Source organism: Rana temporaria, chromosome 2, assembly GCF_905171775.1.
Source record: "Rana temporaria chromosome 2, aRanTem1.1, whole genome shotgun sequence".
Classification (NCBI taxonomy): Eukaryota; Metazoa; Chordata; class Amphibia; order Anura; family Ranidae; genus Rana; species Rana temporaria.
Window position 1 is genome coordinate 107,069,749 of NC_053490.1, and position 26,821 is coordinate 107,096,569.

Below are 26,821 nucleotides of genomic sequence, written 5' to 3' on the forward strand. Positions count from 1 at the left end.
ATCACAAAGTTGCCTCTTCTTTCCGTCCAGGGAGCTGGTTAAACATCTGGAAAAAGATAAAAAAAAATAAAAAAATCTTGAAATCATTTTTCACCGTCTTTGGCAAAAACTTTTTCCTCTTCCGTCTGGAGAGAATTTAGTGAAGACTTGTTACATATGGAATGCAAGGTTTTCATGTAATGAATTGCACGCACGCCTGACTTATCTAGCCAAATGTCCAATGGATCGTCTGAAGTTCACCTAAGCCCAAAGACTTACGTACCCACAGTCGCCCAATTTATCACTGACGTGCACAGATTTGAAGGCACAGCATCAGTGCAGATAAGTGTAACATATGCCTCTTTTCCAAGTTCATGGATGTTAACACTCATTCGTGCCTATTTTATTTATAGACTTGGTTATTTTTTTTTTATTTTTTTTTGCTTCTTCACATTGAGAGAATTAAATCAGTCTCAAAGGGTTTCATAGAGCAATTTTTATACCTTAGGCAACGAGAGATGGAATTACCTGCAGACATAAAAGAAAAACAAAAGCTTGTGTTATGCAAAATGGGATGCTTAGCTCTTTAATGTCACCCTTAAGGCCGGTGTTATGCTCTAAGAATCTTAAGCACAGGTATGACTCCTTGCTTTTTCACTCAGAAAGGACACTTTAAATATATCAACATTCATAAACAGACATTACTAACGCTCTAGTGATGAACAAAAGCTTAGTACTAGAGAAGAGTGAACTTCTTACAATCTGTTCGACCAACGCTTAGCGTAATCAAATTCTTCTTCAGATCATGGTGGATTACAGGTTTTTTTCTCTAATGGAAAAAAATGCTTCCTATGTCCCCCAGATGACCTACATACTTTTGATGGTATCCGTGACCTTTTACGTTACAGTGTACTCAATTTTTCAGCTTTAAAATCGCTATACCTTTTTTGACAATTTTTGGTATATGGCTGGAGGGTTGCAAATGTTCAGGCTCTCCAGTATCCTGTCATTAGCACAAAAATAGTTACAAAGTTAGTCTGGTTGAAAAAAGACACAAGTCCATCTAGTTCAACCAATAGAGAGGAAAGAAATAATTACACAATCCTATATACACAAATCTATACCCACATTTGATCCAGAGGAAGGCAAAAAACCCAAATAACGCATGATCCAATTTGCTCCAGCTGGGGGAAAAATTCCTTCCTGAACCCCCAAAAGGCAATTGGATGGTCCTTGGATCAACTTTGCCTATAAATGTTAGTATCCAGTTATATTATGCACATTAAAGCAGAGTTCCACCCATAAAACTATCTTTGCAGTATTCAGCAGCAATAAACCTAAGCAACAACATTTGGATTTTTTTTTACTTACTTTTACCTGGCTGTTGCTAGGGGGTGCCTTGTAATCTGCCTCTTCCTCCCCCTGGCGTCTGACGTTATTTCCCTCTGCGCCCATGCTTGCTAGTGCTCCTGGGAGATGTGTGTCATCATTTCCCAGGAGTCAGTGGGCAGCACCGAGGGCTTTTCGTTGCCATCACAATGGGGTGGGCACTTCCGACGCTGCTGTCTGAAAGATTCCTTCCACTTTACATGCCTGTTTTTATTTTGATTATTGCACAATAAACATTAGCCTTACAGTACTTCACTATTATTTCCCTTCTTTATTCTGGGCTTGGTGAGCATCCCGAATTTCTGAGAGCTACGCTGTGGAGATCCATATTGGAACCTTGTGACCCACTAGGATGAAAGGCTGGGGGTCCAGTAATTTTGGTGTGTAGGGATAAAAGAGGGGTGTGTGTCACATCATGGAGTGATTATATCTCGAGCACATCAGCCCTTTTAAGAAGATTGGAGCACAAGAACACTTTATTATATTGGGACGATATTTGCATTACAGTTCTTAATTTGATGCTTTTGGACTTTATATTTGATTTTATCATTTGCATTTTTTGCACAGCTGCAAGCGCTGTATTTATGTTTCATGTTTACAGGTGACTAGCACTTTGTGTACAGCAGCTGCAATTACTTCACATTTTTTTGCACTGTTTGCACACTGACATCGTTTATGGACTATATGATTTATGTAAATAAGTGTGCTAAATTTTTTGAGTGATTTCACATGCAGTTGTTGTAATGTATTGATGCTGCACTTTTCTGTTCTGCTCTAGTGACTTTAGGATAACAAGCTTTATGGTTTGCACAAGGTTACAAGGGTTGTTACACGAACTTGAGAATTTATTGCACTGTACAACTTTATTTATAAGCATTGTTTCATTGAATTGTACATTGATTTAGTGTTGCACATTTGCTATATTTATGTACGATATCAGGGTCAGCAGCTGTGGTCTTGTATAGCGCAAGAGAGCATATATATAAATATATGTATATACAGAATATATATAAATTTATATATATATATATATAAAAAGAAAAGGATTGGACTCCCAGGGGCTTATGCACAGCTACAATAATATATTAACTCATAATGAAAGTATTTAACTGATTTTATTAAACAAGTATCAAATTTACAAATTCATTAAGAAGTAAAAAAGAGGGATTGAGGGAATGGATCCAATTACATAAAAGGAAACAACAATAAGAGATCTGGTATACAAATGTTATGGTATTCACAAATCACATGTCACAATAACCATATACAGATCACCACTGTTGGTTAGCATATATATGGATCCCCTGGGAGTGGGAGCGTCAGTAGAGCTCCCGCCCCCTCTATACTGGCTGGGGAATAAAGAGGCCCAGGGGTAGGGCCGGGAGCTCCACTGACGCTCCCACTCTGGTCACTGCTCTAACTACTGTACAACCGAGCATGCAGGCTGCATGGGGTGGGGTCAGAGCGTCAGTGGAGCTCCCGGCCCCATTCCTTCTCTGCTGGCTAGCGTGAATACAGCGTCCCCTGTCCTCTGTGCACTCTGCAAAGCCCCCATCGAGGCCCCAATTCACAGGTAATCTCATGCAGTATGTCCGCAGTCTGGTAATCTCGTGCAATATGTCCACAGTCTGGTAATCTCCTGCATTATGTCTGCAGCCTGGTAATCTCCTGCAGTATGTCTGCAGTCTCTGGTAATCTCATGCAGTATGTCCGCAGTCTGGTAATCTCCTGCAGAATGTCCACAGTCTGGTAATCTCCTGAAGTATGTTAGCAGTCTGGTAATCTCCTGCAGTATGTCAGCAGTCTCTGGTAATCTCCTGGAGTATGTCCGCAGTCTGGTAATCTCCTGGAGTATGTCCGCAGTCTGGTAATCTCCTGCAGTATGTCCGCAGTCTCTGGTAATCTTGTGCATTATGTCCGCAGTCTCTGGTAATCTCGTGCAGTATGTCCGCAGTCTGGTAATCTCCTGCAGTATGTCTGCAGTCTCTGGTAATCTGCAGTATTTCCGCAGTCTCTGGTAATCTCCTGGTAATCTCCTGCAGTATGTCTGCACTCTCTAACCCTCTCCGGTAGTATGTGTATTAATGTGCCGCTTTACTTGCTCAATTATTTAGGATTGCTCCACTGCTCAGTGAGTGGTAATGATGTGCATTAACCTGTAGCAACCAATCAGCAAACAGTAGTGATCTGCTTCAACCTCTAGCAATCAATCAGTAAGTGGTAATGATGTGCTGTAACCCCTAGCAACCAATTACTGAGCTCTAATAATGTGCACTAACCTCTAGCAACCAATCAGCAAACAGAAATTATGTGTTGTAAACTCTAGCAACCAAACAGTGAGCAGTAAGGATAGGCTGTAACCTCTGGCAAACAATTGCAATCGCTGCATGATCTGCTGCAAGAAAAGGTTTGCCCAGGGCCCAATCACCCAATCAAAATAAAGATGGCCCTGGTAATACATCTGTTCTCGCTCTAGTTTGCAAACTGCAAATAAAATTCATAGTATGTAGAATTTGATATTATACATTTATACGGGCTATTATAATTTCTCATATTAAAAGGACAGATAATATTTTACTGATTAAATTAAATCCTCCTAAATTTTCAGTCATTTTTTTTCCTTTTAAAATCATCCTACAGCGGTAGTTATTTGCAACTATTGTAAACTTAAAATATGCATGTGTTAAAATAACGTATTTGCTGGAATGTAGTGCCATTAGTATTGCCTGCTCTCTAATATATTCTCAGAATGCAATCAAAAAGTAAACAAAAGACAGCAATGAAATACAAATGCAAAATATGAAATCCTTGCTTACTGATGTGTATATGAAGCACATGTGTGTTTGCAATGCTCATGGTAAGAAACATTTCCCAGTATTACACGGATGCTTAAATAAACCCCATTAAACTTCAACTCTTTTCTCATGAATATTACAGGCATGACTTTATATGGCACTAAGATTCCCCCAGCTCCAGTCTGAGCAGACATTAATCAAGTGAATCATTGCATTATAGGTGCATTGTCCATAACCCTTTATCTCAGCCCCTGGGCTCCTCATTACAGAAAGCGCTATTATCTTGGCATATAATTCTGCTATTCCTTCTCTAAACCATTTCATTAACTCTCATTCTGATGCATGTCATATATTAGATAAGTCACTTTATCATGTAATACACTTCAGTACACCCTGTTATGCTATAACAGTTAGTGCCACATTGCAGAGAAAGGACAAACTGGTCGAACCACTAGGCCTCTTTGTCTACTCAGCACACTTATGTCCTGTTTTGGGACATTTAAATGTGCCATTGCACAAATTTTCTTTGCTATAATGCTACGTTGTGTCGCAAAACTAGCCGCCAACAGAGCCCTATGTAAGTTCTTCAGTGGTAAGGGGGTGGGACACAACAAAAAAGGCCAGAGCCCACAACAGATATTTATCAAGCTGTGCCAAGCCAAACACACGCAGCACAATGGATAGCCCTTACATGGCCCCAGTGATTAATTGTGTTAAAATGTGGACAATTTCATGCATTTATCGCTGCTGTGGAAAGACTAGCACCTTATTATAATATGCAAATTATTTGTATAATGAGTTTAATGCAAAAGTGTAGGTGATACCAAATCTTCTCCCATTATAGTATTTTATTTATCACACTTTTCCTAATTGCTGGACATTTTCTAGACACATGGAAATATGTTGGATTGGGTAAAAGGCACCACTCCACAGTATTTTTTAATGATGGTCATAATGGTGTAATAAAAACCAAGAGATTGTGTTAAATGCGTTTTATTAGTCCAGTAATAAGATACTTGGGATGAGCGTACAGAATTAGAAACAATGAAGCAGAACAGGTGACATATTTCAAGTCTGTTATTTATGTTTTAAATACAGTGAATGTTGTCATGATTGTGAAGGTGAACGTTTATTGTAGGTTGTATAACCTTATGCAACAATGTAGGGTACCACTGTTTGAAATACGTTCACATCATTTATTGTGTACACTGCAATAATCATGGTTTACTTTGTTTCTACTGCAAGCGTGGCTTTCTGGGAATTATATGCAAATTAGCATTAACTGGGTTAAGTTTACTGAAGGGCATATTATTTTTGTCCAAATAAACGGAGACATAGGAAAGCAGATGACATACTTGAAAATGGGAATTGAACACATTGGAAGATACTGAGCTCCATTCACTGCAGAGTAAAAGAACAACACAGCTAACATGGTTCATTGTGCCCCCAGGACTATATGGAGGGTAAATTATTAAGGTGACCATAGATGGACCGAAATTTGTCCGGTTCAGCAGGGACCAGCAGAAATTCAATTTATGTGTGACCACTGCAGTTGAACAGAAGTCGATCTATTTATCGATTTCCGTTCAACCGCCGTGTTGGATAAAGGCCCTTTGAGCAGCATCTGCAGCCAATGGCTGCAGTGCTGATCTGTGTATTCTGAGAATGGAGGAGTCTCCACGTTGTCAGAATCATCTTTCTGACTGGTACCCACTTCCACAATTCTCACCTAGATGTGCATTATTTTAGCTCCCACCCCCAACCGCACCTCCTGGGACTCCATCCCCTGTCGTTTTTGGGACCAGTCCTAAAGTGCATTGGGGAGTGGCTGTGAAACAGCAGAAAGTCCCCGCCCACTCCCACATCCATAATAGCAGCACCAGTAATCCAACACCCTGCCAAGAACTAGCTCTGGTGAAGACAGCCCTGGATTTCATCAGCTGGTGTCTGTTTTGTTGCTGCTGTCTTTTAACTCTTCAAAAAAAGACTAAAGTTCCTCCTTTGTTACTTCTACCCTTATGCACCCCAGAAGGAGTTCATTTGTTACAGTTACACTATATAAACTATAATGTGTAAGCCCTATATAAATAAGAAACATAATGGTCAATATATAGGTGTAGAAAAACAGAAGGACCACACCAATCCATTTGGTATCCAAAAATATTTATTTTATTATAAATATCCAAGATAACAAGCCTACTGGTTTTAGGAGCTGTAAAGTGCTCTCTTCATCAGGGTTTACAAAGGGTGGGTTCAAATGGATTGGCCAAGTTTAAGCAATATGTTCTTGGCTTGTTATCTTTCTACAATAAAATACATACTGTATTTCAGACTCCAAAATCATTGTTGTGGCCTCCTGTTTTCATACATTTCTGGACTCTACCCAGGATACCTGTAGGTCTTCTTTGTATGTAAGAGCTATTTAACCATAGACATTGTACTCTAAAATAGACTTGACTCTGCTTGTTGAAACTTGGTCCAGCACCTCCTACTGACACTCTTCATAGGCATCATGAACCAGAGACCATGCTGGCAAGAGTGGACAAACAGAAGAGCCTAAGATCTCTTTCACTGAGGGCGTATTGCAGGCGCTATATCGTTAAAAATAGCGCCTGCAATCTGCCCTCAAACAGCTGCACCATTGTTTCCAGTGTGAAAGCCTGAGGGCTTTCACACTGGAGCGTTGCGCTAGCAGGACGGTAAAAAATGTCCTGCTAGCCACATCTTTGGAACGGTGAAGGAGCGGTGTGTTTACCGCTCCTTCACCGCTGCTGCCTATTGAAATCAATGGAACAGCGCGCATTGCGAGCGGTTTTAACCCTTTTTAAGCCGCTGGGGGGGGTAAAACCGCCCCGCTAGCAGCCGAAATGCGCCGCAAGTCCACCCATAGAGTCGGCAGTAAAAATAGCAGAGTTTTACTGCCGACACTATGAGCGGCTCAGTGTGGGGTCTAATTGGCAGACAATTCATTTGAACAAACATTTTCCTATAGGAGATTAAGTGCATTAAATGTAATGTATGCATGCTATTTACCCATAACAGCCTCCCTCCTGTAGACATCCAAAAGCCCTGGTTGCTGCCATCTTGGAAGTGATGTCAGCAGCCCCAGCAGATTCAGAGCTGTGCTTCTGACCCAGCATAGGGAGATTCTGGGTCTAGATACTTCTGGAAGAGGGGATGGCTATGATGTTAAAGGAAGGAGGTGGCTGTGCTGGGTAATTGACTCTCTTAGAGCAGTGAAACGTTCTTGTAAATTCAAAGACAAATTACAAATAATAATAATAAAAAAATGATGGTAAGGAAATCACTGCAAAAGAGCATTTAAAATACTCAAAGTGATACTAAACATACAATGTTCAATTTTCATTGTCCCTTCTATTTCTGTATGTGGATGATGGCACTGTAATTGTTTTAACAAATAGCATCTAACTACATTTTTCTTAATTGATATACAGCTGTCACATGACCCAGCTCTTTCCCAGCCTGTCTGCAGGGAAACATAAGCAGGAGAAGCTTTTAGTCCTCCGCTGCTGGTCACGTGTTCAAAATAACAAATACAGCCTTTGGAATACAGAGTTAAAATAAATAATTAAAGTCTTGAATTGTCATGAAATTATGTATTTTAATTCAAATATTTATTATTTTGTGTAAATAACATGGTGTGTGTGGATTTCTCCCAGTCACAGGCTGTGTCATGCCCCTCCAGATCTTATGGCTTGTACACACGACTGGTTTTCACGACGAGAAAACTGCATACATGTGCAGAGATTTCACCACAGATGTAAAATCTGTAGCTGAATTGGAGACATGAACAGAAGGGGAGAGAACAACAGGATCAAGCATATTTTTTGCAGAGTACAGAAAATGAATCCCATAGTGACTGAGTGAGTATGAGCAGTATGTAATGTTTTTTATGATGTGGGCTTAGTGACACTTTACATTTTTGTGCTTCTACCTGCAAGCAGAATCTTATTCGAAGTCCAGGCCGAGGTTGGTAACACAGGTGAGCATCAGACATGAGCAGGCGTGGGTAATCCAGAGAAGAGCCAGACATATTGTAGCCGGGTCATTATTAGCATCAAGCAAGCTTCCAAGAATATGGGTAACAAGGGTATATGCTAAAGACCATCCATCAAGGATATGATGAAGGCCTCAGGTTTAAACAGTTTTTCAGGCACCAGGATCTGTGGTGGATCTGCCTGTGTGTCCACATGTGTGCCAGGGTACATGCCCATCTTTGTACGCTTTGTTAAAGCGACGGTATGTACAGCAAAAAAAAAAATCAAAAATCAGCATACTGTCAATGTTGGAAGTGAGCACAATGTAATGTTAGAAAAATGTTTTTAGGGTGAACCTCCGCTTTAAGGTATTCCTCGCCCTGCAGTCTTACTAAGAGAAGTGGATGCTGGTGACATCATTGACCTCTTATTGCTACATGGCTATATTTTGTCAATGACATTTGTCCACTAGTTGTGATCCTTGAGAATAATTGAGAATGTGTAAAATCACGATGCACCTAAAAACATGGTACTTACACTTTAAAGTGTCATTAAACCCAGACTATGAGAAAACTCCCATCACATACTAGATAAGAAATTGTTCATACCCACAAAGCCACTAAAGCATTTGTTTTGTGTAGACAGAAATATACCTGGTTGATCCTGCATTCAGTTGTCCCTCCATCTTCAATGTGTCCCGACTGCAGGTTGAGATTGTGTAGAAAAAATGGTGTCCTCTGCGGAGCATGCTCAATTTCAGTTCTCTTCTAAGCTCTAATTTTCTTCCCTTTTCTTATCTGTGCAAACCACATGAGTATAGAGTAACACATGTGGAAATATACACAGTGGCAAATGACACTCCCCTCCTTCCTCCTCCATGTCTTCTATTGCTAAAAACTATGGAGATTTGATATAGTATGCTGATGTGAATACATTCACTAAGAAACTCACACAAACTCTTAATTTTATTATAAATCTATATTAAATATATCGAATGTAATTGCCAATACCTGTAAAGTAAAGAGCCTTGGATGCAAATGCCATCTGAACACAATTAAAGTGTCAGTCATCTTTGACTCCACCCACACCATATTAATACACAACAAATACACATTTGATGTTCAATAAATATTTATTGGGAGCTATAAAACAGTTTTTGATATTTATATTCTAATTTAAATTGCTCTTTTGAAACTGTTTTTCTTTTTAGTCATGTGACTGGCACATCACCCACCAGGGCCCTCTTTAGCCATTGCAAACGGGGAACCTGCCCTGGGCCCAATCTTTGTTGAAGGGTCCGCGCTACCCATGAATTGGGGCCCCGATGACGGCTTTGCAGAGTGCACAGAGGACACGGGAGGCTGTATTTCCGTGCTAGCGAGCAGAGAGGGGGCGGGAGCTCCACTGATGCTTTGACCCGCCCCAGCGGCTCTGATAGGCTTTCCGAGTACAGCCCTCGTCTCCCCGATGCTTATTCAGGGAACGTACCGGGGTACATTCCTTGGATAAGACTGACGGCCTTCTCAGCCAATCAAGTTCACCGATTCTGGTTATCGGTAACCTGATTGGCTGAAGCGTCATCGAGGGCGGGAGAAGACATCGAGGCATGTGGAAGCAGAAAGGTAAGTGCATTTTACAGGACACAGTGGCGACAATGGGCACAGAGGCGACAAAGGGCACAGTGGCATCAATGGGTACAGTGGTGACAAAGAGCACAGTGCTGACAATGGGCAAGGTGGCAACAATTAAAGGGCACTGTGACATGCACAGTGGCAACAATGGGCAGCACAGTGGTGACAATGAGCACAGTGGCAACAATTAAAGGGCACAGTGACATGCACAGTGGCAACAATGGGCACAGTGGTGACAATTAAAGGGCACAGTGGTGACAATTGGCACAGTGGCGACAATTGAGGGGCACAGTGGCTGCATTTGATGGCATGGAACAGTGGTGACAATTGATGGCACAGTGGCTGCATTTGATGGCATGGCACAGTGGTGACAATTGATGGCACAGTGGCTGCATTTGATGGGCACAGTGAGGCTGCAATTTTTTTTTTTCGCTGCGCCCCCCCCAAAAATTTTGAGCACCAGCCGCCACTGCCGCAGTCTCTGATTGTCTTCTGCAGTATGTCCGCAGTTTCTGGTAATCTCCTGCAGTATATCCGCAGTCTCTGGTAGTCTTCTGCAGTATGTCCGCAGTTTCTGGTAATCTCCTGCAGTATGTCCGCAGTCGATGAACCTCTCACGCAGTATGTCTGCAGTCTTTGAACCTCTCGTGTAGTATGTGTATTAATGTGCTGCTTTACATGCTCAATTATTTGGTATTGCTCCACTGCTCAGTAAGTGGTAATGATGTGCTATAACCCCTAGCAACCAATCAGTGAGCGCTAATAATATGTATTAACCTCTAGCAACCAATTGGCAAGCATAAATTGTGTTGTAACCTCTAGCAACCAGCTAGTGAGTGGTAAGGATAGGCTGTAACCTCTGGCAAACAATTGCAATCGCTGTGCGATCTGTGATCTGCATTAAACTGATTTTGAGTCTACCTGCTATTTTTTTGTATGTCTAAGAAAATGTTTGCCCAGGGTCCAATCAAAATTAAAGACAGCCCTGATCAGGGCTGGTCAGACACATACTGTAGAGAGAATACATCAGCAGAGTAATAGAAGTCTGTCTCAAGGATCTTTCCTTGCAGATGCCAAAGAACAGGGAAAGATCACGTGACCACACAACAGTGCTGCAGAAATGAGGTACTTAGAGGGTTTAAAAAAAACTACAGTGGCATGATATACAGTGTATGATTATGTGCATGGGTGTCCGCTCCATAGGGCAAGGGGGGGCAATTGCCCCCCCCCCCCCCCTGGAAAATCGAGAAGGTGTTGAAGTGTTTTGCGGCCACGGGCTATCTGAGCTGTCCGGGCTGGATGTCACACAGGCACAGCGAGCAGAGTGAAGCCGCCTCCCCACCAGTGTTTATGTGTACACAGGGGGGGGGGGGAACCTGCTGTGCCTGTGCAGCGTTGATTGCTGATTTGAGGTACTGAATGGGATGGGGAGGGGGGTCCGTCTGTGCTTAAGGTTTGTGTTGAATAGGGGTCCATCTGTGCTGAAGGAGGGGTCTGTACTGAAGGGGGGTCCATCTGTGCTGAAGGGGGGGTCTGTGCGGAATGGGGGGTCTGTGCTGAAGGAGGGATCCATCTGTGCTGAATGGAGGGGTTTGTGCAGAATGGGGGGTCTGTGCTGAGGGGGGTCCATCTGTGCTGAATGGAGGGGTTTGTGCAGAATGGGGGGGTCTGTGCTGAAGGGGGGTCCATCTGTGCTGAATGGAGGGGTCTGTGCTGAAGGGGGGTCTGTACATTCTCTAGGCTATATTTATATGGGCATGGAGTGAAGCTGAATTATCTCAAGAGCTATTTCACACTGCCAGCTAGCCGTATTATCGGTAAAGCGGCGCTAAAAAGCATCGGTTTACCATCGTTTTACCTGCGCTATTCGGTCGCTAGCGGGGTGCTTTTAACCACCGAAGCGCCCCTCCCTGAAAAAATTTCAGCGGACGCCCATGATTATGTGAATGAATTATGGCAATTGCCACTTCTTAGTGTCACTTTAAGGTCCATGGTCTGTGCATTTGTGCACTTTAAAGGACCATTTGTGAATATTGTCTATATCATATAAAATACAGTATATCTCAAGACTGTTGTGGGGAACCCAAGTAGCTGAGAAATAATACACTGTGAAGCTATAATTTTGCTTTTTCAATAATTTTTATAATTGTATTGGTTTGAGTACAGCAGCCAAGCCCAAAGTGGCCTAAAATCTAAGCTGTGGTGTTTAAGAAACAAGAAGACATTTATAAAAAGGAAATGGGAAGCATTGCCAAAGGGGAACAGTAATCTGTATTTTCTCTAGTGCAAGTTTGAAAATGAACGTAGAATTGTATAGTTTTCTGTGGGCAATGCCTCAACTTTCATTTCACAGCAGAACTAACCTCACTTTAATGGTTTTGGTTGACCTTACAAATAGGAACTCAATGAAAGGCTATGATTGTTATAGCTGAAAATGTTTTACTGATGCTGAATGCAGGAACAACTGAGACAGCTGGAAAAAAAACCCTCATTCCATTGTACATGAACTAACATATTTATTTATTATGGGTATTTATATAGCAGCTAATTTTTTTTTTTTTTACAGACTTTTACAGACTGTACATTCATATAAACCACTGCCTTCAAGGAACTTACAATCTTTGGTCCTACCTCAAATGCATACAAACTGTTGTTATTATTATTATTATTATTATTATTATTATTATTTTAATACACGATTTTTATAGCGCTAACAGTTTACGCAGCGCTTTACAATATACAAGGGAGAAAAGTTAGAGTGAGTTACATAGTAGGTGTGATTGAAAAAATCAAGTCCAACCTATATGTGTGATTATATGTCAGTATTACCTTGTATATCCCTGTATGTTGTGGTCATTCAGGTGCTTATCTAATAGTTTCTTGAAACCATTGATGTCCCCCGCTAAGACCACTCCCTGTGGAAGGAAATTCCACATCCTTGCCGCTCTTACAGTAAAGAACCCTCTACGTAGTTTAAGGTTAAACCTCTTTTCTTCTAACTTTAATGAGTGGCCACATGTCTTGTTAAACTCCCTTCCGCGAAAAAGTTATATCCTATTGTAGGGTCACCAGTATGGTATTTGTAAATTGGAATCATATCCCCTCTCAAGCGTCTCTTCTCCAGAGAGAATAAGTTCATAACTAAATATTCTCCAGACCCTTATTAGCTTTGTTGCCCTTCTTTGTACTCGCTCCATTTCCGGTACATCCTGGACAGCATACTCTAAAACAGCATACTCTAAAACCTCGTACACACGTACGGGAATCCCGTATGTGTAAAAAGTCAGCCGAGAACCCTGAGGGGAAAACCGAGAACTTGCTCGGTAACTTTTCCCCTCTACACACGATTGGGTTTCCAGACAGCAAAACTGCCATAAGAGCTTTGGTCGGGAATCCCGGCCGTGTGTATGCTCCATAGCGGTGTTTCTCATAGGAAAACTGCCGGGTTAAAAACCGCCAGGAATCCCGGTGGGAAAAAAGAGAGCTGGTTCTCTTTTTTTTTCCCGGCAGTTTTACTGTCGGGAAAACTGCGATGGAACATACACACGGCCGGTTTTCCCGATCAAAAGCTCTCATGGCAGTTTTCCTGACAGAAAAACCGGTCATGTGTATGTGGCATAAGTGAGGCTGGAGTCTTGTAGAGTGGGATAGTTATTGTTTTATCTCTGGAGTTAATCCCCTTTTCAATGCATGCCAATATTCTGTTTGCTTTGTTAGCAGAAGCTTGGCATTGCATGCCATTGCTGAGTCTATCATCTACTAGGACCCCTAGGTCCTTTTCCATTCTAGATTATAATACAATAAAATACAAGAGGATTAATAGGGCCCTGCTCAGAGGAGTTTACAATCTAATAGGGTGGGGCAGGTGGTACAAAAGTTTGTAACTGTGGGGAACGAGCTAATGGAAGTGGTAAAATATTTGTTGGAGACATGATAGGCTTCCCTGAAGATATGAGTTTTCAGGGATCACCTGAAGGTAGCAAGAGTAGGGGATAGTCAGACAGGTTGAGGTAGCGTGTTCCAGGGGATGGGAGAGGCTCTGGAGAAATCTTGGAGATTAGCATGGGAGGAGGAGATGAGAGAGCTTGAGAGTAGGAGGTCTAGAGAAGAGTGGAGAGGACAGTTTGGGTGATATTTGGAAACAAGATTGGTGATGTAGCTCGGGGCAGAGTTGTGAATGGCTTTGTATGTTGTGGTTAGTATTTTAAATTTAATTCCCATGGGCAATTGGGAGCCAGTGTAGGGATTGGAGGAGAGGGTTGGCAGACACTGAGCGGTTGGTAAGGTGAATAAGTCTGGCAGCAGCATTCGTGATAGACTGAAGAGGGGATAGCCTGTGGAGAGGCAGACCAATGAGAAGGTTATAGTCATGGTGAGAGATAACAAGGGAGTGAATAAAGAGCTTGGTGGTTTCATTTGTTAAAAAGGGGTGAATTTTAGAGATGTTACGGAGGTGAATTCTACAAACTTTTGACAATGATGAAATAGAAAGTCAGAGTTTAGGATTACACTTAGTACCCTGGCATGAGGGGTGGGACTGATGGTTGCATTGTTGATTTTGATGGAAAAGTCATGGAGGGTGGCACGGGTGGGATATTAATAGCTCAGTTTTAGAGAGATTTAGTTTAAGGAAGTGGTGCAACATCCATGACGATATGTCAGTTAGAAAGTTAGTAATGCAAGAGGAGACTGAAGGAGTGAGGTGAGGAGTAGACAGATAGATTTTAGTGTCATCTGCGTATAAGTGGTATTGGAAGCCGTGGGTAGTTATTAAGTGACCAAGGGAGGAGGAGTAGATAGAGAAGAGAAGAGGTCCAAGAACAGAGCCTTGGGGGACCCTCCAGGAGACAGAGTTGTAGGTAACACTGAAGGAGCGCTGTGATAGGTAGGCAGAAAACCAGGATAGAGCAGAATCTTGGAGGCCAAGGGAATGTAGTTTAACTAGGACACATTTGGTAAGTAGCCAATTAACTTATCAGCATGCCTCTGGAATGAACCAGAAGTACCTATAGGAAAACCATGCAGGACTGCAGGAAACCCAGGGCATGAGTAAAAAGTCCTGAACTCCATACACAGCACGCCCCCTGAGCCCTGCACGCCGTACACAGCACACCCCTGAACCCTGCACTCTGTACACACTGCACCCCCTGAGAAGGCCTCTGTTAGAGAGACCCCCCTCCAGGTCCCATTAGACTCTGTAGTCTCTAATGAATTGGTTTTTAGCACCTCAATATGCATGTAAAAGCATTGCCCCCTTCTAAGATGGACGATTTTCATAAGGGACCACCCAAGGCTCAGACCGAGGCATGGTTGCAGGATATTTTTCCTATTTAAAGCAGTGCGTCAGTACGCCGTCCGTGCCCCAGAACAACGTCATTTTGTGACAAAATGAGTAGGGTGGAGCGGCGTAGAGTCTCTGTTAGAAAAACACCCCCTTCGGGTCCCATTAGAGACTACAAAGGAGTATAATGGGACCTGGAGGGGGTTCTTTCTCTAATAGAGGCACTCTCTTTGTCCATTAGAGCAGTGGTCATCAACCCTGTTCTCAGGGCCCACTAACAGGCCAGATTTTATGTATTACCTTGGGGAGATGCAGCCTAGAATACTGCAATCACTGATCAGCAAATGATATCACCTGTGGTGTATTTCAGTTATCTTGCAAACCTGGCCTGTTAGTGGGCCCTGAGGACAGGGTTGACGACTTAATAAATAAATTAATTCATTAGAGACTACAGAGTCTAATGGGACCTGGAGGGGGGTCTCACTAACAGAGGCCTTCTCAGGGGGTGCACTGTGTACAGAGTGCAGGGTTCAGGGGTGTGCTGTGTACAGCGTGCAGGGCTCAGGGGGCGTGCTGTGTATGGAATTCAGGGCTCAAGGGGTGCACTGTGTATGAAGTGCAGGGCTCAGGGGGTGCACTGTGTACAGAGTGCAGGGGTCAAGGGGTGTGCTGTACAGAACTGGCATGCTACCAGTTAGCAGGGGCTTTTGCCTGTGTAGATGCCTCATCCTCTACCTTTTTACTCATGCCCTGGGTTTCCTGCAGTCCTGCATGGTTTTCCTATAGGTACTTCTGGTTCATTCCAGAGGCATGCTGATAAGTTAATTGGCTACTTACCAAATGTGTAAATCTGGCCTGTTAGTGGGTCCTGAGAACAGGGTTGATGACCACTGCTCTAATGGACAAAGAGAGTGCCTCTATTAGAGATAGACCCCCCTCCAGGTCCCATTATACTCCTTTGTAGTTTCTAATGGGACCTGAAGGGGGTGTTTCTCTAACAGAGACTCTATGTCGCTCCACCCTATGCATTTTGTCACAAAATTACGTTGTTCTGGGGCACGGACGGCGTACTGACGCACTGCTTTAAATAGGAAAAATATCCTGCAACCATGCCTCGGTCTGAGCCTTGGGTGGTCCCTTATGGAAATCGGCCATCTTAGAAGGGGGCAATGCTTTTACATGCATATTGAGGTGCTAAAAACCCTGGCCGCAACATAAATTAGAGATCTAAAGTCGGGGGAGGAAAGGCATGAGTAAATGGTCTGAACATAATGCATCATACTCTGCCCCATTCCAATGAAGAGTAGAGTCTCTATCAGAAAGGTCCAATCAAACGCCTTTTCAACATCGATTGAAAGGAGCAATAGGGGAATTTTGCGCATCTGTGTGGCTTATATCAGGTTGAGCGCCTTGGTGGATCAATTGGGCAATATGCGCAATCAGGCGCATTGAAAGTATTTTGGTGAATATCTTAAGATCCACATTTAAAGGAGATATTTGTTGATAATTTTTGCACTGTAGAGGATAATTTGTGTGATGTGGACCTTTTTAGTTTTTAGTCTTTGGAATCTATTACCCGAGTGTGATCTCTGTATTTACCGCATGTTCTCCAAAAAGGATTGGGGAAAATATATATATATATTGAATAGAATTGGTCCCAAGACAGAACCTTGCGGTACTCCACTCACCACTCCAGACCACTCTAAGTACATGTTATTTATCACTACCCTTTGGATCCGTCTCTGTGTATTTTTTTTACCCAAGCACAAACCCTATGGTCCAAGCCTGCATACTCAAAAGTAAGAAAACAGATTGGGTATTCGCTATGCATTACAAACAAATGGCAACCACCCCCAACCTTTAAGTGGTCTTTGCAAGGAGCACATGAAAGGGCGACACATGTTAAAAAAAAAAAAATTCCCAGCTCACTTACTGCAGTCCTAACTTTATAACTTTGTATGTCTCATGAGTTGGAGCACATATAAATTAATGAAGCCCACCCCTCTTTAAAGGTATAGGAATGCACTAACACAATGGTAGCGAGGGTATCCAGTGTGTCCCCTCACTAATTCACCAACAGTTCAAACTAATGGCAACCACCCCAACCTATAACTGATCTTTACAGGATGGGGCACATGAAGTGGCCCCATCCGCATGTAAAAAAAACACAAACAGAAATTCCCAGCTCACTTACTAGCCAGCTTGCAACAAACCAAATTGACCTATCTAGCAGTTCACGTTAAAACCAGGGGTTTTGTTTGCAAATACATGCATAAGCTGCAGCAGCCACTTCACAACCCTCAAGTATACTACAGCCCTAACTCTATAGTTCTGAGAGTCTCCGTTGGAGCATATATATAATAATGCACAGATTGAGGGCAGGTATGCCTGGAGGGAGTTCATCCCTCCTTAAAGGCTGGCTGGTAAGTGAGCTGGGAATTTGTATTTGTTGTTTTTTTAAATATTCGTTATGCATATCTCTAATTACCCAACTGTCAGATAGGCCCCATTCACACTATGACACGTGATGATGTTTTGTGCATGTTTTCATGATACACGCATAGAGCAGCCCACTCAGTCCAATAGGCTACGCTATGTGCGACAAAGGCCTCAAAGTATTTCATGAAGCATTGAGCTTCGCATGTTTGACGCATTTTTCATTTGTTTTTCGGTGAAGAAAAATGCACATATGCTTGCTGCGTTTAAATCACCTTTAACAATGCATGGCACTGCAAGCACAACACACGGTCTCCACGCGTTTCGTGAATGTGCGATTTTGTTAGCGTACATGAAAACGGCATGTGATTATTGATGTCAATGTGCACATTTTTTTAAATGAAGTGAATGTTTAGTGGCTGGATCTTGTTCATTGACCAAATTGCCTTCTACTTTCTAAGCGCAGTATCCCACACTGGTGATGGTTATATATCACAAGCTGGGACCCTCCTTTTTTAATTTTAGAGTTTATTATGGCAAAAGAATCCACATTTTATGAAACAGTCATAACAGGGCCTCTTTAGCAGACATAACTGCTTAATTGCTGCAGCAGTTTTAAGTGCAGCTTTTATGGATTGAGCGCGCTCCATGTCATATTGGGTGTCCTAATTCTGTGGCCTCCAGGGAGACAGGTGGTAGTTGAAATTAAACACAAGCTTGGAAATGAAAGAAATGAAGACAAACAATACTACAGATCAGAAGCTGCATCCGATCTGCTTCAATATTTTATGACTTACAGCTCCTTCTCATAGTACAAAATTTAGTAGCTGGAAATTCGGTTTATTTAACATCTGTTAAATATTAACTCATTTTATGTTCATTCTGGGTTCTCTTGTCTTCTGTTGCCTCCCCCTCCAGTGTTACTCAAGGTTGATGAAAATTCTTCATCACCCTGCAGATGACCCCAGGCCTCAGGTCGCTCAGGGGTAAAGACGATTAAAGCCACATCAGCCTCCCTATCAAATGCGATATGAGCAGATCACGCCGCACATCACGGTTGGCTGCTGTCTGAATGCCATCATAAGAATTTGCACACCCTAAGGCAGAGCTGCCAAATCTTAACTGCATTAATTATCGTCAATGAAGTCATAGATCCCAGAGAATCTTTGTATAATTCAGTTAATAAGTCAATCAAGCATGAGGTACAAATGCAAAGAAAGCTGAACTTCATTAGCTTATGTTCTTGCTGCAGTGATATTGGTGTGACTGATACCATACATATAAATGATGGATCATGTTTGTTTAACAGGCACATGCAGAACCAAAAATGCTTGTCAATCCAGCTTCTTAAATGTATTTCTTATATTTTAATCTGATATATATATATATATCTCTTCTTAACCTCTTGCTGCACAAGTAACGCTTATGTGCCGTGGCAAATAGGGTGGGGTTTATTGCCCACATGTTGCACATATGTGTCCATGGGTAACAGACAAAAAACACACAGAGTTAGGTACACCAGGCTCATCCACTGTAGTGAGACACAAGCCGGGGTAGGCAATAATGAATAGTACAGGATCCCCCCTTCCCTGTGTAGATCACACCGTCACCGGAGGGGTATTTGGCCAATTAGCCCCTGAGTGTGTTCCTCTGAATTACCGTAATTAAGGCATATAAAACAAACAAAAAATATAATTCAAAGAATTCTTCAGAGAGGAACAACCGGTTGGGACTACATATGTTTATTAATTATCCACATATAAAACCTAAAAAGTTAAATCATTAATTAGATACACCCACCTCCACCACATTGAATACAATTAGACACTAGTCTAAATTAGGACACAGGTGGCCACCACAACAGCCATACACATCGCATATCCCTCATGCAGGAGTATTTTTCTCATTTCAGTCTCAAGCCATATAATTATATTGAAAAAAGGACTTCCTCTGTTGAAAAAGTGAATAGATAAGGCTGATCACTAGGTTGAGGGTTTATACTAGAGCTTCGGTGAAGCGTAGTTTAAGTCCTGAAGCGTGTCTGCATATAAAAGGACAAGGGAGGACACAATGTTGTATGCTGCTAACACAGTTTAACCCAATGAGGCACACACACTTAATGGTTTTATGGATTGTCACAAGCCAGTTAGATGCCATAGTGCCAATTTCAAAATACAGGTGGCTAAAGATACGTATACATCCCAACAATGTTGGTCGGGGTAAATACAGCTCACCATTTAGACGTTTTGTTTAGTCACTTCCCTTGACATATCAGTCCATATATATGTGGGACAGGCACTCATTCAGATAGAGCACAAGTCCATATCATTCTTTGTAGCATGGGGTTATTTCCACTGATGGAAGTATAGCGTGTGCCAATTCATGGGTGTTCGGGTCAGAGTCCAGGCAAACAAATGTTCCTTGTGGATAATGCAGCATGGTGCAGCGTGATGTGTGGCGTCTTCCCGACGCTGACCAGAGATTAAACCAGGAGGATACTTAAATTGATCGGATGGATAGCTAAGGGAGTGAGATCTCTGTGCCCTCACCGCAACGAGCGTGAATCTTATGTGTTTCACTTGTTCCCGAGCTTCTTCAGAGCATGTGCAGACGCCCAATGCATGTACTTTAATACCCCAGGTGTTTCGCTGTAGATTACCAACACTTGGGGACTCACCAGAACAAACATACCAGTTACACAGACGTTAACATATAGTGCAGACAGACTTAGCAAGAAGGCGATCCTACAGCACAAGAGTGCAGCGTCTAGTCCATATTTGTCAAATTTGGTGTCATCCTTCATGACCTATGTACAAAATCCCATAAGATTAACTCAGGCATAGTGTTTTTGTACACAGTGAAATAAAAACATGGGTAGAAAATTTTTTGTGCTGAGAGCGAGCTAATTGCATGCTACCAGCATAGTGACCGAGCTGTCAGAGACAATACTTATGATCGGGAGCTGGAGAGGACCAGTTCTCAATCATGTGACGACTGTGAGTCCTTCTCACCCCCTGACAGGTTAAGGTAATAATATTGAATATCTCATTACACTGGCATCTGAAAGTTGGTGGGATATATTGAGCAGCAAGAAAATAAGTTGCCCCTAAAGTTGATGTGTTGAAAGCAGAAAGTAGCCACAGACCAGTCAGGGTGCCTGTGCTGACCCATGTCCACAGCCATTATTTGCATCATGTGGATGGCTGGGTGTGTGTACGTCGCTTACCTGGAGAAAAGATGGCACTAAGATGCATTATGGGAGGATGGCAAGCCGGCAAAGGCAGTAGGATGCTTTGGAAAATGTTCTACTGAAACCTTGGTTCTGTCATTCGTGTGGATATTACTTGACATGTACCACCTACCTAAACATTATTGCTGACGAAGTACACTCCTTCAAGGAAACAGTATTCCCTGATGACAGTGGGTGCTTTCAGCAGGATAATGTGCCCTGCCATACTGCAAAATTGGTTCTAGAATGGTTTAAGAAAAACAATGAGTTTGAGGTGTTCACATGGCTTCTCAATTCTCCATATCTCAATTCAACCGAGTATCTGTGGGATGTAGTAGAAAAATAAGCCTGATCCATGTAGGCCCCACCTCACAATGAACAGGAATTAAAGAATCTTCTATTGATGAAACACCTTCAAAAGGTCTACTGGCATTTATGCCTCCATGAGTCAAGGCTGCTTTGACGATAAAAGGGGGGCAGTATAAAGTGTAGACTGTATATATCAATCAGTCATACCACTTTCTGCCCTCCCACAAAAGACTTTAGGCCTCATTTGCACTGGTGCTTTCAAACATTTCTAAACACATATAATGCATGCAAAGATATTTCAATGGTGCCATTGAACGGTTTACCTACATTTGGGTATGGTTAGTTTATCTGTGCTTTCAGGATCCTATTAGAAACTTTCAATGTGTCTAAATGCAAGTAAATGCATCTACCGTATATACTCGAGTATAAGCCAAGTTTTTCAGCCCTTTTTTTAGGGCCGAAAATACATCCCTTGGCTTATATTCGAGTCCTACCTAAAGGGCCGCGACCGTCAATTTTTTAAAAGTCGCGTCTTCTCCCTGGTCCCTTCCGTGATAGGCGTTTCCCAGCAGACACTGTGTTCAGTGTTCCACCTATCACAGATGTCCTCTCATCCTCGGACTCGGTTTCCCAGCAGACACTGTGTTCAGTGTTCCGCCAATCACGGACATCTTTTCATCCTTGGACAAGAGAATGTCCGTGAGAGGCAGAACACTGAACGCAGTGTCTGCTGGGAAACCGAGTCCGAGGATGAGAAGACGTCCATGATAGGCTGCTGGGGAACGCCTATCACGGAACGGGACCAGGAGAAGACTGCGACTTTTAAACAATGAATGGACGCCTGCAGCCTGTGAAAATTTCAGGTACACTGACTCGGGCACAGGGAGGCTGCAATGGGCACAGTGAGGTGGCAATGGGCACAGTGGCAATGGGCACAGGGAGATGGCAATGGGCACAGTGAGGTGGAAATGGGCACAGTGAGGTTGGGCACAGTGAGGCTGCAATGGGCACAGTGAGGCGTGCAAATGGGCACTGTTGACCCTATTTTCTGCTTACAGTGGCTGCTGCATTCTCACGCTAGGCTTATACTCGAGTCAATACGTTTTCCCAGTTTTTTGGGGTAAAATTAGGTACCTCGGCTTATACTCGGGTTGGCTTATACTCGAGTATATACGGTAAATCTGCTTTAGACTAGAAGCAGGAAAACATGATATGGGAAGCATACATTTTGTTCATACTTCCCAGATAACTTCTTCTAAGTTTAGAAAAACTAAATTTCACGCAGACACAGTCCGATGTCTCTACCACACATAGGTGTGCGCAGCCTATTGCATTAGGGTGTGCACTCCAAAGCTTAAACACACATGTGTGTGTGTGCGCCTGTATGTGTATGTATACACATACATACACAAACAGACACACACTCTTATAAATAAATGTAAACAAACATTTAATAATTTATAAAAACATGGACAGTGTCAGTATAGCAGTGGATGGTGTCAGTAGGGCAGTAGGGCAGTGGGCCTGGGCAACAGGGGGGATCTGTGCTGCCCTGGGAGATTAGGGTGTGTCCAGGCACACCTGGCACACCCCCTGCACACGCCTATGCTTCCACATATGTAAACACTATCTGCATGGAGTTTCCATGCTCTCCATGTGCTTGCTTGGGTTTTCTCTGGGTACTCTCCCACACTCCAAAGATATGCTGGTAAATTAATTGGCTCCTGTCTAAATTGGCCCTAGTATGTATATGTATAAATCGCTTCTCGGCCTTTTGGCTAAGATCAAGTGTAGTCTCCACTGCCTGATTCTTGGCCAAGAGGTGTCTGGGGTACCCGGAGGTCGGCCTTGGGGGGAGCGTCCCTTTTCGGAGGGCCCCCCCTTGCTGCTATTGGCCCGAGGCTTAGTCCCCAGACAACGAGAGGCGATCCCCTTACCCACCTTTCCTTTGTGGGCTGGTGTGGTGTTATGGTGTCAGGATGGTGGTAGCTCCTGATGCCCCCAACACGATTCGGCTGGTCGTTACCGAGCGGAGAAGGGCGGATGTTGGACTGTACTTTGTACAGAAGACCGTGTTTGAGGAACTTTTTGGGATGACACGGGAGAGTATCTTTTGCGTGCAATGCTTTCCGTCCAGTGGGTTTTATGATATAACCTTTTTGACGAAAGCGGATATGCAGACATGTTGGCTAAGACAAGCGGAGAAGGCGGGAGATCCAATCCTGGAGGGTATGACTTTTTTGTGCGGCGAAGTCAAGACGCGTGTGCCCCTGACGGTGCACATGTATAATCCGTTTGTGAAGGATGAGGAGATTAGGGTTTTTCTTTCACGTTATTTTGAGGTTGTGTCGGCAGGGTCAAAGCAAACCAATATTTTTGGTACATTTAATGGGCACAGGAAGTTTTGGGTTCAGTTCAAGGAGGATTCGGCAGGAATTGGCGGGGTAAGACACCCACCACAGGCCTTCTCCATAGGGCCCAATAGGGGCTACCTGTGGTACCCCGGGCAGCCTGTTTTCTGCAGGTTCTGCTTCTCTTTTGGTCATACCAAGGAGGACTGCCAGGCAGGACAGGTCTGCCGCAACTGTTTTAAGACCACCCACAAAACGGCCGAGTGTCCCGAAGGTAAGAAATGCCATTTGTGTGGGGGTGAGGACCACCTGGCGAGGGCATGTCCCCAGATGTCGCGCAACAGCAGGGCGGAGAAAATGCCAGGGCCAAGCAATCCGGCAAAGGAGGGAGGTGCTGCACCTGTGATCTCCTATGCGGAGGCGGTGAAGGGGAAGAAGCAGTCCAGTGATCCCTTGGAGGCATTGGGCCAGGCTATCGCTGACCTTGCTGGGTATGAGGCACAAGGTCCGGAGCCTGGATTGCTCTCTGATGAGGCCGGGGCGGGTAGGGTCCCCTCAGATGGAGGTGGGCCTGATAACCTTGCGGCTGAGGGGGAGCAGCAGGCAGATGGAAGTGGTGAGTGTGGTCCTGTTGAAGGTGTGGAGGAGGATATGGGCCAGGAACAGGACTCTGGGGAGCAAAGGGCAGCTGGCTCCGAGTCTGTTTGCCCTTCACAGGCCATTGGGGAGTTCCCAAGTGAGGCGGAGCCTTCACCGGTCGGTCCGGACAGTGAGGCAGGCGGTTCGGAGGAGTCCTTCACCAGTGCGGGCCAGGTGGAGAACCTTCAGGCTGTCATGGGGTACCGCAGGAGCTCTAGGATGAAGGAGTTTGAGGCAAAGATGGTGGGTGTCCTAAAAAAGAAAAAAAAGGGGAAGGCTAAGGGAAAGTAGTATTTTGATTATTATTTTTTGGTTTGCTTTGACCCTGCCTTTCTTTTTTTTGGGGAGGGCTGGGTTTTGTTTTTGTTTCTGTGTTTTTTCGTTTGGAGGGAAGGGGTGGTAATGTCTTATGGGGGAGGGGGGTAGGGGGTAATGCTGGTGGTAGTGGGGGGGAGTCAGGGAATGAGTTAAGGGATATGTTTTATTTTATTTAAGTTAGTTGCCTAAGTTTCGTTGTTTTTGGAATGTGTTTTTTTCTAATATATGCCTAATATGTGCTTTTTTGTTTCTTTCAGGGTTCGGTGAAGGGCAAGCGTGAAGGGATAGGAAAGGATTGAACTGTGTTATTGTAGGGATAGGGTGGAGGGATAGAATGCTTTTTTAATTTTGCATATGTAAGTAAGGGTGGTTGTGGGATTTTCTGTTGGGTTTTTTGTATCTGTTGTTTATTGTTTTGTTTATTACAAGTTTTCATTTGATAGTTATGGAAAAGCTATATTGTTAATATTAATTTGATTTTTTTCTGAAATTGCTACATTGTAAAGTTTTCCTTTGATGTTGTTATGTTGTAAATATTCTTTTGAGAAAATGCTTTTATATTATGTTTGTATCTGTTGAAATTTTAAATAAAAGAAAAAAAAAAAAAAAAATCTGTTCTTATCAGTTGCCAATAGGTGGTGCTAAGCTGACTGTCCCCAGTACCTGGGCAGAGGGAAAGGGATAGCAGTCGGCGGACGCTAAGCCTGTTGGCGTGGAGGTGAAAGCCTTCTGATCGGGACAGAGAGGCATGAGGTCGAAGCCAGGAGGCCGGGTCCCTGGCCTTTGGCCTGGATTTGGTGGTATCTGCCCCAGTCAGTTGTTCTGGAGAGAACCCTTGCTCCTCTTTTTACCGGGAGGAGAGGGTAGTATTTCCAGAATGTGATTAGGTGGGAGAGATAGGGGTTGTGGGTAGTAGCCTGCTTAGGTGGGCTCTCCCCGACCTCTTCTCCTACCTTCCTGGCTGGGAAGGGTGCTGCTGGTCCGGACCGGGGGCTAGGGACCGTTGAAAAGCCTGTGGAGATAGTGCCCCTGGAGTGTCAGTCCAGGGGTGCCATACATTGCACGAGTGTTTGAAAGGGGCACTCATCGTGTGGCACCTTAGGTCACTGATCTCCACTTACACACTTTTCACACCTGCCTCTTGGGCCGGGCCTTTTGGCTAGGACCAGAGGAATTTTTGTTTCCTGGCCGGAGGGCCGGCCAACGTATTGCACGTTGGTCACTTTCCTCACTCTCCCATCTTCCTTCTTCCCCACTTTCCTTTTTTATTTTACCCCGTGTTTGTCACGTTTTTGTCTTTTTTTGTTTGGTGCGTGCAATTTATGTGTGGCGAGTAGGGTGCTGGTCCTCGGGCCAAGCTGTGAAAGTCTTGGGAGTCAGTGGACATGGCCTTCTGGTTTAGTTCCCCGGCTCTCATGGGGTCTCCCCTCGGGGGAGCCTCACCGAGGAGGGTTCTGTTTCAGCAGTCCCTCCGAGGATGTTGGGTCCTTGTGGCTTCGGCTGCTTGGGCCAAGATGGGTTCATATGGCTTCGGCTGTATGGGCCACAGTTACTCTTTTCCCTGCCAGCAGCCTAACGCCCCGGGGGATCAGAGCTGGGTCCTTTTCGGAGGACCACTTGACGATGGCACCCGTCACAGTTTTTTGTGTTTCACTCTTTATGTGTGTGCACATTTTTTCCTGCACCGGGTGGAGTTTTTGGGTTGTGTTTTGCACGCCACAGGCTTTTCAACAGAAAAAAAAATGTGTATGTATAAATGTGAGTTAGGGATCTTAGATTTTAAACTCCTTGAGGGCAGGTTGATGTGAGTGTACAATATACACTTGTCAATGCTATATAAATGCCTGTAATCAATAAAACAGAACAAATTACAAAGCACAAGAAGAACACACAAACTATCTGGAGACAATAAAGCTATTGGGAATGTATTTCCTCCCATACTCCAAAGACATGCTGGTAGGTTAATAGGCTCCTTCCTAAATTGGCCCTGGTATGTGTATGTATGCATGTGAGTGGGAGATCTTAGATTGTAAGCTCCTTGAGGACAGGCGCTGATTTGAATGTACAATATACAGTATATATGTAAATTGCTGCATAAATTGCAGTTGCGGTACTGCAATTAATAAATAATACATACATACATAAATAAATGTAATCTGTGACCCCAGTGCTGCAAAACACAGAGTGCCAACTATTTAGCTATTGTGCTGCCCCAAAACCTTCCACTGCTTTTTGTAACATTACTATAAGAAAGTTTGCAGATTCCTGAAACTCAAAGCTTTCATCTTTTTTTTTCTTTTTTTTTTTTTATCTAAATTTGCATTTTATATGCAGTACAAATACATTACAAGGATATGTTGCTTTTACTGCAGAATCACTTTCCTATAAAGGCTCAGTAAAACATAAATACTGTGTATTATGCAGCATAGAAAACCTCAGTTCTCATAATATATGCTTTTACTAGTT